Source organism: Stenella coeruleoalba, assembly GCF_951394435.1.
Source record: "Stenella coeruleoalba genome assembly, chromosome: 12".
Lineage (NCBI taxonomy): Eukaryota > Metazoa > Chordata > Mammalia > Artiodactyla > Delphinidae > Stenella > Stenella coeruleoalba.
The window spans coordinates 37,493,773-37,506,040 of record NC_137158.1 but is presented as its reverse complement, the minus strand read 5'-3'; the positions used below and the strand labels follow the sequence as shown (position 1 = coordinate 37,506,040).

The window sequence follows — 12,268 nt, the reverse complement described above, 5'->3', positions numbered from 1 at the left end:
GTGCATGTATCTTTTCAAATTCTAGTTTTGTCTGACTATATGGCCAGGAGTGTGATTGCTGGATCATAAGGCAATTCTGTTTTTAGTTTTTCTGAGGAACTTTCCTACTGTTTTCCATAGTGGCTGCACCACTATGGGAATGAACTATTGATACACTGAACAAGAGGGATGAATCTCAGAGTACTTATGCTCTGTGAAAGAAGCTAGAAAAGAAAGAGTACACAGTATTTGATTCCATTTATATAACACTCTAGAAAATGCAAAGTAGTCTATAATGGCACGGAGCAGATCAGTGGTTGCTTGAGAATTGGGGGATGGGAACAGGAAGGAGGGAATATAAAGGGGCAGGAGGCAACCGATGGATGGTCAGACTGAAACGTCAGAATTTAAGTTTTACGGGGTGGGGGCAGGGGAGTGGCCATTCTGAGCAGTGACAAGATTGCCTGTTCCCTCCCCTCAGCCATTCATCGTGTTTTAGTTTCTACAGTGGCCGTGCAGGGGGAGGAGTTGGAGAAGGGGAACAGGGTTTTTGCTCATCCGGAGCTGTTTGTGCATATGTCTTCTGGCAGCTTGCGGTCATGAGGGGTTTCTAGGTACCAGCTCTTTGTGATCCTTTTGCAGTGAGATCCCCTCGATTCTGGGAACCTGTGTACTTTGTCGTTCGCTCGTGTGGACAGTAAACTCTCTGGCTGACCTTTTGCATCGTCCTCCCTTCCGCTCACAGCTTCTGCTCCCAGCAGGATTCCCCTGAGGTTCATGCCTCTCTGGCACCCCCTTTTCCATCCTTTTTCAGCAGGCTCCTTTCCAGATGACTGGAGTCCAGCTACCTTCCTGGTGCCTCTTGTTCCAGGGGAAGCCACGTCCACGGGTCGCTCCATCCTGGACGTGCAGGCAGTGTTCCCCACTGCCCTCCTCACCTGCCAGCCCAGGGCCTCCTGCCCTTGGTCCCTCCTGCACCTCCAGCGGCTGTGCCCCTGGGGGTAACATGAAACACATACCTGGCATCTGGCTTGGAGGCACAGTGATGTCACTTATTATGTAAGACAGACTGACGTTTCAGATGGAGGGCAGGATTGTGGGAGGATAGAAATAATCATGTTTTAGAAGGTTCTTTTGGACAAAAAAAGTCTATTTTAAAGTGACTTGTAGGGCTTCCCTGGTTGGCGCAGTGGTTGAGAGTCCGCCTGCTGATGCAGGGGACACGGGTGACTTGTAGAGCATTTGGAGAAAAATAAAAAACCCACAAAGCAAGCATGTTGAGGCACTTTTCCCAGCAGAGGGTGCTCTAGAGTGTAGATTCTGAAAATGTATCAAGTCCCTTGAGAAAGGATTAAGAAGAAAATGCCCAGCCTCTTTGTGATTATCTAGCTGAATCCTACATTGAGAACCTAATTTTATTGTACAAAGGTAATCTTGACCTTAATAGGTATCACATATCTCCATAAACCATCTTTATATGTTCACTGTGTTCCCTAGTAATTAAAATATGTATGTACAGCTGACCCTTGAACAATGCAGGGGTTAGGGGTGCTTATAACTTATCACCCCTTTATATATGCGGTTCCTCCGTATCCACTATTCCATATCCACAGGTTCAATCGACTCTGGACCTGTAGCATTTCCTACGGAAAAAAATCTGTGTGTAAGTGGACCCAAGTTGTTCTAGGGTCAACTGTGTTTGTGTACACATTTATGTATATCACATATATCTATATATGAACTTGTACACATTTATGTATATTTCGTATATATTAACGTTACCTAATGCTTGACTCATGGTGGGCACTCAGAATGTAAATATCTGTACTCCCCCTTCCCCTGCTGAGGTTCACACACACAAAGACCCTGTAGACAGACGCCGGTGCACCCAGCGTTGCCTTACAGAGCATACATAGTAAAGTCAGATGTTCTTCAGGAAACTCTGCCTCACCTGCCCCTTTCTTGTTGGATGGTTTCTGCTTGAGCAGTACTGTTCAGCAGCCCTTTTCCTGATCAGCACAGTTCATGCGTTTACTCCCCAGATACCTGGAAGCCCTTATTACCTTGGGTCCACCACTGTGCCGGGGCCAGGTGGTACTCAGGAGAAGAGATGGGCAGGCTCTGGCCCTGATGGAAGATGTTTTGGCTGTAGTAAACTATTTTATATAAAATTTTTTTTTTTTTTGCAGTACGCGGGCCTCTCACTGTTGTGGCCTCTCCCGTTGCGGAGCACAGGCTCAGGGCACGAACCCGGGTCCCCTGCATCAGCAGGCGGACTCTCAAGCACTGCGCCACCAGGGAAGCCCTATGTAAACATTTTAAAGTCATACATAGAGGCTTGGGGGCCCATGACAGAATACCCACCACGTTCAGTTTGTGTTTCATTCTAAAGACACCGTTGTCCTCTTGACCTTAACTTCGGTACTTGAACCTGAGGCTGCCAGCATGTGTTCTGATTGGTGACCCTTCACCGTGCTGTCCCAGGGGGTCCTGCACTTTTCACTGGCTCCTGGAGGCTGATTCCTTCTGTTCATCACAGGAGTGGCAGTCCTTATATCAGTCCCAGGGGGACTCCTCCCTGGACTGTGTGTGTCCGAGGCTCACGGCCCACGTCCTCTCTTTCACCAGCACTGCATGAAGTGAGGATCTCCATCAGGCTGATGGGCACGCAGGGACATCTCAGAGCCTGGTGGGGAAGGCAGAGAGTCAGGAAGCCGAACTAAAGACCTGGATGTGAGCAAGCCTGCGGGTAGCGCTGCTCTGAATTCATAAAACAGCTCCTGATAGGAGAGGGTTGGTTTTGTGGTAGAAGTTGGATTTGCTGGTCAATCACTTTTCTCAGCTACCCCTCTTAACTGCTCAGTGGGGGAAAAAAGAAAAGAAACAGTCGATTCTGAAATAACCGAGCTTATGTGCCAGAGAAACAATGAGGTACATGAGAAACAAGAGTGGCTATAGCATGTCGAGACCTCCGTTACTACTTTTACTTTGAATGGGTTTTCTTTTCCTAGAATTTTCTGGTATATCTGTTTCTGGCATACCAGGCAACACATCATAGAGTACTGGGGTTGATGTCCTTTCTCTCGCACTGCTGTAGTAGCACACAGTATTGGGAAAGCTGGTTTAAGGACTACCTATTAGAAATGTTTGTCAGTGCACGTCGTATTGCTTAGACTATCCCGTGCTTCTGCTACTGACACTGTCTCCTGTTTTTATTACAAATCCATAATGAGCCCCATGAAAAGCCATCACTGTAGGTGATTAGTTTGACGTTTAAAAGTTTTCCTAGATTATGTTTTGGAAACATACTTAGTAAAGAGATGTTGTCATGATTCACAACTATTATGAAAGGAATCCACAAGAGTCTGTGAGATAAAACTGATAAGAGTTTCCTGCTCTGAGAGGAAAATGATTAACTCTCAAAGCTATTAAAATCCATTTTCACACCTTTTGTTAATTTCCCAGGCAACTTTAAGTCTCACTGCTTTTTAGTATGCTATTTTATACACACAATGAATTATATTGTCATAATATATAAAAGAAAGTAGTTTCCTCGATTTGAAGAAGTGCATGTACTTTCAAATTACGAAGAGACTTTATCCACCCTCTTCTTGTTGGATTCTAAGTGGAAAAAATTATATATATTAAAGAAATTTCATGTTCGTGAAGCTTTGGTTGTTAACACAAGACCGTGTAACCATGGAGTCTAGTAGCTCTAGCATAAAACAGCTTATGAGCTTTTCTTTTGAAAAGGATAAGTTTGATGAAAGTCCACGTATTCTATGTATATGTAAATATTAGTTATGGGTCGCAACGTTTTGAAAGTCAACTTTTTAGATAGTTAAATGGTTGAGAATTTAAAACTTTAATAAAGTGATCTTCTGTTAATTTTCTCAATATGAGATGCATGAAGAAAAGCTAGCTTATTCAGGTCAGCTGGAAAGCCCAGCTGTTTTTACTAGGTAGTGTTGAGACTAAAAATGGCCAGATTCATCTACTTTAAAATTTTTATGCTAGTAATAATAAATACATTTATTGTTTAAAATAACATACAAGGGACTTCCCTGGTGGCGCAGTGGTTAAGAATCCACCTGCCAATGCAGGGGACATGGGTTCAAGCCCTGGTCCGGGAAGATCCCACATGCCGCAGGGCAACTAAGCCTGTGCGCCACAACTACTGAGCCTGCGCTCTAGAGCCCGTGAGCCACAACTCCTGAGCCCATGTGCCACAACTCCTGAAGCCCGTGAGCCTAGAGCCTGTGCTCCACAAGAGAAGCCACCGCAATGAGAAGCCTGCACACTGCAATGAAGAGTAGCCCCTGCTCACCGCAACTAGAGAAAGCCCGAGTGCAGCAACAAAGACCCAACGCAGCCAAAAAATAATAATCATAATAATAAATAAATAAATTAAATTTAAAAAATAATAAATAGAATAACATACAAAGATCCCATTCTCTAGAGAAATTACTGTTATCAACATATTTATTATTTATGTTCTGTCAACATAGAACATATGTTCTATTTCACACTTATTTGTCCATTCATATTTTTTTAAAAAGCCTCCAATGAGCTGATGGTGGAGCCAGTGACCTCTTGTGAACACGGTGCAGCTGGACCCAGACTCTGGTCTGAATGGTTCACGGTCACACCTACATGAGGCATTAACAGAAGAAATTTCATAAAAACATATTATTTGGGAGTAGATTCCCCAGAGGTTTGCTCTGGTTGCTTCTTATCTCTAAATTTCGTGTTTGATGGTTTCTGGGTTTGTGAGGGTTATATTCCTGAACGTGCTGAGTCATGTGTGTGTTGGAACAGCACATGTGAATCTTAACAGAATAAAGTATAAAATATATACACTGTCGAAGTCGAATAGTTTGCATGATGTCTGTCAAAGGTTTCCCTGGTAAATATTACTGTCCCAGGGAGGCTTAATACCACAATACGCACAGGTAAAATTTCTCAGTCAACTAATGTGGCTTCTTTAATGAAAGTATGAAGTCTGATAACCCCATACCTTATGCCCTACCTTTTGATAACTGTAAATGCACATGGCAGCAGTTTTTGGGTGCCCCTCTTCAAAACTAGAAACCACCACTTAAAAAGGTTTCCTTCAGTTAGCGTAAAATATGCTAGGATGAGAAACCAGGTGACATGATGCCTTGCATGCCGTCACAGGTCAGGTTCCCTGGGGAGCAGCCTCCAGAAGTTCAACGGGGGCGCTTTCAAAACCTTCGCCTGTGCTGGGGAGAGAAGGCAGAAGGGGGACAAGTTGAATGAAATCATGACAAGGGCCTCAGCCGGTCCTCCAGGGAGCTCTTGAGCTGGGTTAGCCCTTCAACCTTTTCCTAACTAGGGGTGAGGGGCCTGGGCCTTTATACCTTTATGCATTAATCAGTCATTGCACGTGGGATGAACCAAAAAGAATGTGTGACCTTGGGAGGGGTGGCTCTCTTTACCGGGGAGGGCAAGGCCCCAAGGTGCTCAGCTGAGAGCTGCCTGCTCCCGGTGCCCGGCAGCTGGGGGAGCGCGCGCTTCAGCAGACCCCAGTGTCCGCTACTCGCGCTGTCTTGTCGGTGAGATGTATACTTGAGAATGAGAGTCTGTGTAGCTTGAGTGTGTGTTAGACATGGCCCTCTGAACCAGATACCTAAGCCAGCATAGCAGCTATAAGAATGGAAAGAGTCAAGCAATCACTTTTAGAGGAATTCTGCTTCCCTTTTAAAAATCAGTTAGGGACCATCCATTCCCAAGAGCCTTCTCAAATGAATTTTTTTAAATTTAGTTATTTATTTTGGCTGTGCAGGACAGCACGCAGGATCCTAGTCCCCCAACCAGGGATCCAACCCACGCCCCCTGCAGTGGAAGCGCGGAGTGTGAACCTCTGAGCCGCCAGGGAAGAGCCTTCTCAGATCTCACTCTTCCTCCCAACTCGCTTCCCTGTTAGATGCTCCTCTCTGGCACTCGCGTCAATTCTTTGTATTTCTCACTATGAATGTTTACAGTATAACTTCGTGTGTGTGTCTGAGTGTCTAACTCTCCCACCTCAGCATAAGGTCTTGAATGCCCTGTCCTGTTGATCTGTGTGTTCCGGAACCTGGTTCAGCTGCAGCAGATTCTCAGTAAATGTTGGTCGAATAAACAGTCTCAGCTCTGACTCCCCAGATAGTGGACGGCTGTGTTTGGTGGCACATGTTAAATTGTGTCTCTGGTGAAGGAGATGGAAAGCTGGCTGGCGGCAGATTCTCCTGTTTAACACCAGCCACCTTTTGTGACAGTTTTATCTCCAACTTCATCTACCCCAGGAGCAAGGGAGGATGACTTTTGGCTTTGTTTTTTTATCTGGTTATGGATAATGAATAGCTAAGTACCAGCAGATTTCCAAATGTTATGTAGCCTGTCTGTGAATACCACATTCTTTGTACATTGGAATTTTTTCTCTTTCCAGATACTTTTATCAATGCAGATGTTATTCCTGTCTCCCTTAATTAACAGTTTCTAAAGATATTTAAGCAGTATTCTAAATGTAATTCAGCAAATGGCTTCACACAATTAGATTGTCAAAGTAATTTGTGTCTAAAGGGAAATACTTTTTTAAAAAATTGTCAGTAGGAAGAATGGTAAAGAGTTTTAACTTTCATCCTGTTGGTATTGTTTGAAATGCAATCAATGGACTTAAATCAGCAAATGTCAATATTTTATTTACAGTAGTTCTTAGAATTTTGTTTTTGTTAATTAATATTTATTTACATAAAAGGGAGATTCCATGAAATAAAATCATTTTGACTTAAGGAAGATTTGTTTAATATAGACATAAAGTAAAAGGAAGCTGTGATTTAAGAATTACAAATTTCATAATTGGTCAGTCTAGCATTATTGCAACCCTGTTGTGAAAAGTCAGTGCTTTTGAATGAGATTAATTGCTTCTAGAGAACATGGTTTTTCTAGCCTATGTCTTATTGTTTAAAGAAAAACAGTGTTTTGTGAACTGGAATTTATACTGTTCATGAGGCCTGAAGGGACCCTTGGCTCTCCTGCTTTTCTATCTTCCTTTTATCTGGATTTCAGGAAAGTCACTTTCTTCTGTTGAGATTTAAGTCTCCTCATCATCAACATTATTTTTGTCTTCCCCTCCCAGTGATTCCCAAAATTCATTTCTTAAATTGTCTTGAAATAGTCTGAATGTGAGGCCGTGGTTGAATATACATTGTTACTGATTAAATTTTAGTGGACAAAGGTGTATTTCTCAACTATATATTTTAGGGCAACGGTGACTTATAAATGATTTTGGAATTTGAGACCTTGAGCATTTGAAGTTCAGAGTTGTTTGCCGTTCAGCAGATTTGTCCAGTGGCTATGGAATATCTCTGGGTTGTGATGAAGAGCGTTACAGAGAAGAAGACTGACTTAATTGGCATCCCAACAGCAAGTCCCTTGGGACTTCCTGCCTTAGATTAAATATAAACTGCTGCAACCATTTGGTGCAGGCAGAAATACTGAGAAAAACTCATTAGATGTGCTTGAGACAGCTGTCATCGAAGGTTTGGTGTGGTTCTTGCAGTGTTTTACTGCCCTATCATTCTGTTGGCTGAATCACTGCAACTGAATTAGCTATCATTTATGATTGATGTAGCATGACTCTAAGCACTAAGCTATAAAGAGTCTGTCTTTATTTAAAGGACAAAAGAACAAAAGTATGAAGTATTATTAATGAGGCTGCTTTCCATTACATTTAATAAAGTTATAATTGTGAGTTTGCTAATGATATTCTTAGTATAGGATGGTTTAAAAATGAGGTGGAACTGAATTTCTAGACACTGGTTTATTAGCTATGTATATGAACAGCTTAAGGAAAATGTATAAAAGACTAGAAATAGAGTATATAACTCCCAGTGCAGTCAATGAAGGGAAAAAGTTTATAAAGAAATTTATATTAATACAGTGTAAAGAGAAAAGGAGAAGGGAAAAGCAAGGTGACTAGAATGTTCAAAATTAAGATGTGGAAGCAGTAACAATTAATAAAGACGAAATATGGATTCTTAGACTGAATTTTTAAACTCCGTCAAGCCAGATGTTCATTTTTAAGAAACCCACTTAAAATGTAATGATAGGTAATTTTCGGAAATACATTGAGAATGAGAATGGAGAAAATAATACATGAAAATCATAAATGTATATGCAGTTTCTCCAAAACCATTTGACACTCTTTGAAAAGACTAGAAGAAGCCTGGAAAGAGATGAAGAGAGTGCACCTGAGTAGTTCAGTGTCATGTGTAGTTTGTGACCAGAACTCATACAGCAAAATATTCATTTTTTGGAAAGGAGACAACTTCAGAACTCAGAAAAAATGTCACCAAGAAAGAACAGCCAGGGCTTCCCTGGTGGCGCAGTGGTTGAGAGTCCGCCTGCCGATGCAGGGGACACGGGTTCGTGCCCCGGTCCGGGAAGATCCCACATGCCGCGGAGCGCCTGGGCCCGTGAGTCATGGCCGCTGAGCCTGCGCCTCCGGAGCCTGTGCTCCGCAGCGAGAGAGGCCACAACAGTGAGAGGCCCGCGTACTGCAAAAAAAAAAAAAAAAAAAAAAAAAAAAAAGAACAGCCAAATTAAACGGGACTTTTCTAGAATCTTTTATAAAACTGTACTTAGTTGGAATCCCACTTCTATTTCACAAATACAAATTACCTCTGTGCTTTAAAATAATTGTTCTGAGAAAGAGATGTTTCACATCCAGTGTGCTGCCAAGTTCTTAAACATATTGGATGTTGTAGACACACACAGCTATTGTGACGAATTTACCAATGCAGAGAGCCCGATTGACAGACAGCTGGTTTACCAAAACAAATCTGCTGATAGAAAGTGGATGGGCATTTCTGAAGAGCTGAAATCTAATTCCTCCAAGCCTAAAAACTTGATGCTGCTAGTAAGTAAAACCCTAAAAATAGCCTACTATGTAATATGACAAAAGAAACTATATCGTTGTTATGTTTTTTATTAATCATAAATATTATATTTTAATTAGTTTTATATTACATTCTTAATTCTTACATCTCTGTATTTTAAACACACATAATACTATACCCTAAAATTGTAATTATCCAATAAAGAATTAAAAATGAGTTAAACAAATAAAAGTATAATGACAAGTTTTTGCTTCTGGCCATGATGTGTAACTGATACTGGACTAACCCTCCTGCCGTAAACAGCTAGAAAACTATCCAAAGGAGACAGAGCGTCCGTTTGCAGATATTGGTCTGCAGATGTCATACGACTGTGATGCATGAAAGCGATGTCATATGATTGCCCCAGCTTTCTGCCTGGAGGAATTTTCTGAACTCTGGCACAAGGAGGAGCCCCCAGAATATTACAGTCTCACTGAACTAAGGCTCCAGAGATTGGAATTCAGGAAGACTGAAGCCACTGGAATTTGCAGGCACAGTGCCCGAAGGGGGAACCACCCCCTAAGGGTCCCAGAAATCTTCTTGGCATTCCCCTGCATCTTAGGCTGACCATTGAGCAGTGCGTGCCTAGGATGAGGCTCCATGATTCAAGCTGAGAACAACCAGCAGCGACTGGCAAGCTGTTAACTACCAGAGGTTTAACAAGTCTGGGAGACCTTCACATTCTAACCGTTAAAGTAGAAAGGCCTTGTGAACACCCAGGGTATTCAGCAGAGACCCCAGAAGGGCCACCCATGCCTTTGCAGGAGCGCCGTAGACCTTCCCCAGCAAAGTTTGAAAATAAATCTTAGATGGACCATGCTGATCCACCAAATTAACTGCCTCAAAACAGTTTAAAGAAAGACCAAAAAAAAAAAAATAGCAAACCCAAAAGTCCTCAATATGTAAAGAAGCAGGAAAATGTGACTTATAACCAGGAGAAAAACTAGTCAATAAAACAGATCTAGAAATTACAGGTAGTACAATTAGCAGACATAGACTTTTTGAAAGCAATTATAAAAATAATTTTTAAAGGATTTTAGGAAATGTTAACGAATTATAAATGAACAAAGAAATAGGAAACATAAAAATAACCAAATATTCTTCTGGAGGTGAAAAATAAACTATCTGAATCGAAAAATTCTCTGCATGTGTTTAATAGCAGTTTAGGTACTATAAAAGAAAAGACCTGAATTTGAAGACAGCAAGTTGAAACTAAGCCACAGAAAAAAACTGAAACAAAAATGAACACAGTCTCACCGAACTGTAGAACAATACTAAGTGATCTAACTTTATGTATTTGAAGTCCTAGGGTAGGCCTGAGGGGACACACAAATCATACGAGGAGAAAAACAGCCAAAAATGTTATGAATTCGGTAAAACAGACAAACCTACAGATTCAAGAAGCTCAACAAATCTGAAAGAGGCTACTACAGCAAAGCCCATTGTAATCAATTCATAGAAGACCAAAGATAATAAGAAAAATTTAAAAGCAGCCAGGTAGGAAAACACATTACATTGTACATAGGGAGAAAAACATGAATGACTTCTCATCTGAAACAATGCAAGTCAGAAGACAGTGGAAAGACACCTTTTTTTTTTTAAGTTTTTATTGGAGTATGGTTGCTTTACAATGTTGTATTGACCTCCCCTGCGCAACAAAATGTATCAGCCATACACATACAGATATCCCCTCCCTTTTGGACTCCCTCCCATTTAGGTAGAGTTCCCTGTGCTATACAGCATGTTCCCATCAGTTGGCAAGACACCTTCTTATGAAGCCTTCCTTGACTGCCATATTTAAAACTGCAGTCCCTCCCCACACATCCTGCCTCCCTTACCCAGACCTGTTCATGTTCTGTACGGCATTTAGCATTTTATAATAGACTACGTTACTCCATATTTATGGACATGTCTCCTCCACTAGGGTGTAACTTTTCCCCCTTGATTTATTCACTGATTTATCTTTAGCATCTAGGAAAATGTCTTGCACATATTAGCTGCTTAGCAGCTATTTATCGAATGAATAAATGAAGGAATAGCAGTTGTTGGTAAGTGCATTCGTCAGGGTTCTCCAGAGAAACAGAACCAATGGAATATATGTATGTATAATATACATAGAGAGAGAGAAACTTGTTTAAAGGAATTGGCTAACATGATTGTAGGGGCTTGACACTTCCAAAATCTACAGGGTAGGCTGACAGGCTGGAAACCCAGGGAGGAGTTTCAGCTTGAGTCCAAGGGCCATCTGCTGGCAGAATTCCTTCTGGCCAGGGGAGGTCCGTCATTTTCTATGAAGGCCTTCAACTGATTGGTTGAGATTGACCCACATTATGAAGAGTAGTCAGCTTTACTCAAAGTCCACCAATTTAAACGTTAACCTCGTCCAAAAAAAAACACCTTCACAGAAACATCTAGAATAAACCAAATATATAGGTCCTGTGGCCTAGCCAAGATGACACATAAAATTCACCTTCAGAGTAGGATGTGGAAAACAGGACAGATATGTGAGTGTAAGTCAATACAACCAGTTAGGAAAATAATTTGGCAACATCTAGTAAAGTTGACTATGTGCATATCATACCACTGAGCAGTTTTACTTGTAGTTATGTTCCCCAGGAAACATGTATATGAGGCCACGATAAACATGTTCAGAAATTTTTTAAAGTATTGCTTATAATAAGGACAAAAATCACAAAGGAAGAAAATGGAAATAATCTAATTATGTGGTAGGAAAATGGATCAATTAGTTGTGATGTATTCCTAGATTGGAATATTTTACAGCAGTTAAAATAAGTGAAGCAAATATACACGTATCAACATGGATTAATTTTTTAAATTATATTGAATGAAAAAAGTTGCAAAAGGATGTATATAGTCTGATACTACTTATATCAATTTTGACAACTCAAAACCGTAATGTATTATTTGTTGCATTCGTTTTTTATCAAGATTCTTTTTGCTACCTAAGGTTCTGCTGTTTAATATTTTAAAAGAAATCCACTGAAGCACAGGTCTTTTATCTCTGCCGCCTTGTGATATATAGGGGACTAAAGATACGCATCAAAAGTTGTTTAGTTGTTCAGTAGAAACTTGCTAATGTGACCAGTATAAACCACAAATGAACGTTTGTGCATCTGCGCCCATTTTGCTAATTCTTACTCATTTAGAACAGCTTTTAAAACGTGTAACCTGTGACAAAATTTCAAATTCAGGGACATTTATATTCAAAACGACAGATTGCGTGTATTTTTCAGTTAAAGAATAGACTTTATTTTTTTTAACTTTAAAAAAATTTAAGTGTAACTGACATAGAATATTGTGTTAGTTTCAGATGTACAACGTAGCTATCC

At 40.9% G+C, this 12,268-nt stretch overlaps 1 protein-coding gene across 2 annotated transcripts in view; it reads left to right on the top strand.

The window, feature by feature from the left end:
- The window catches only part of PREP (prolyl endopeptidase), a 171,819-nt gene that overhangs the window by 73,996 nt on the left and 85,555 nt on the right, over positions 1–12,268 (top strand). The window lies entirely within an intron of this gene.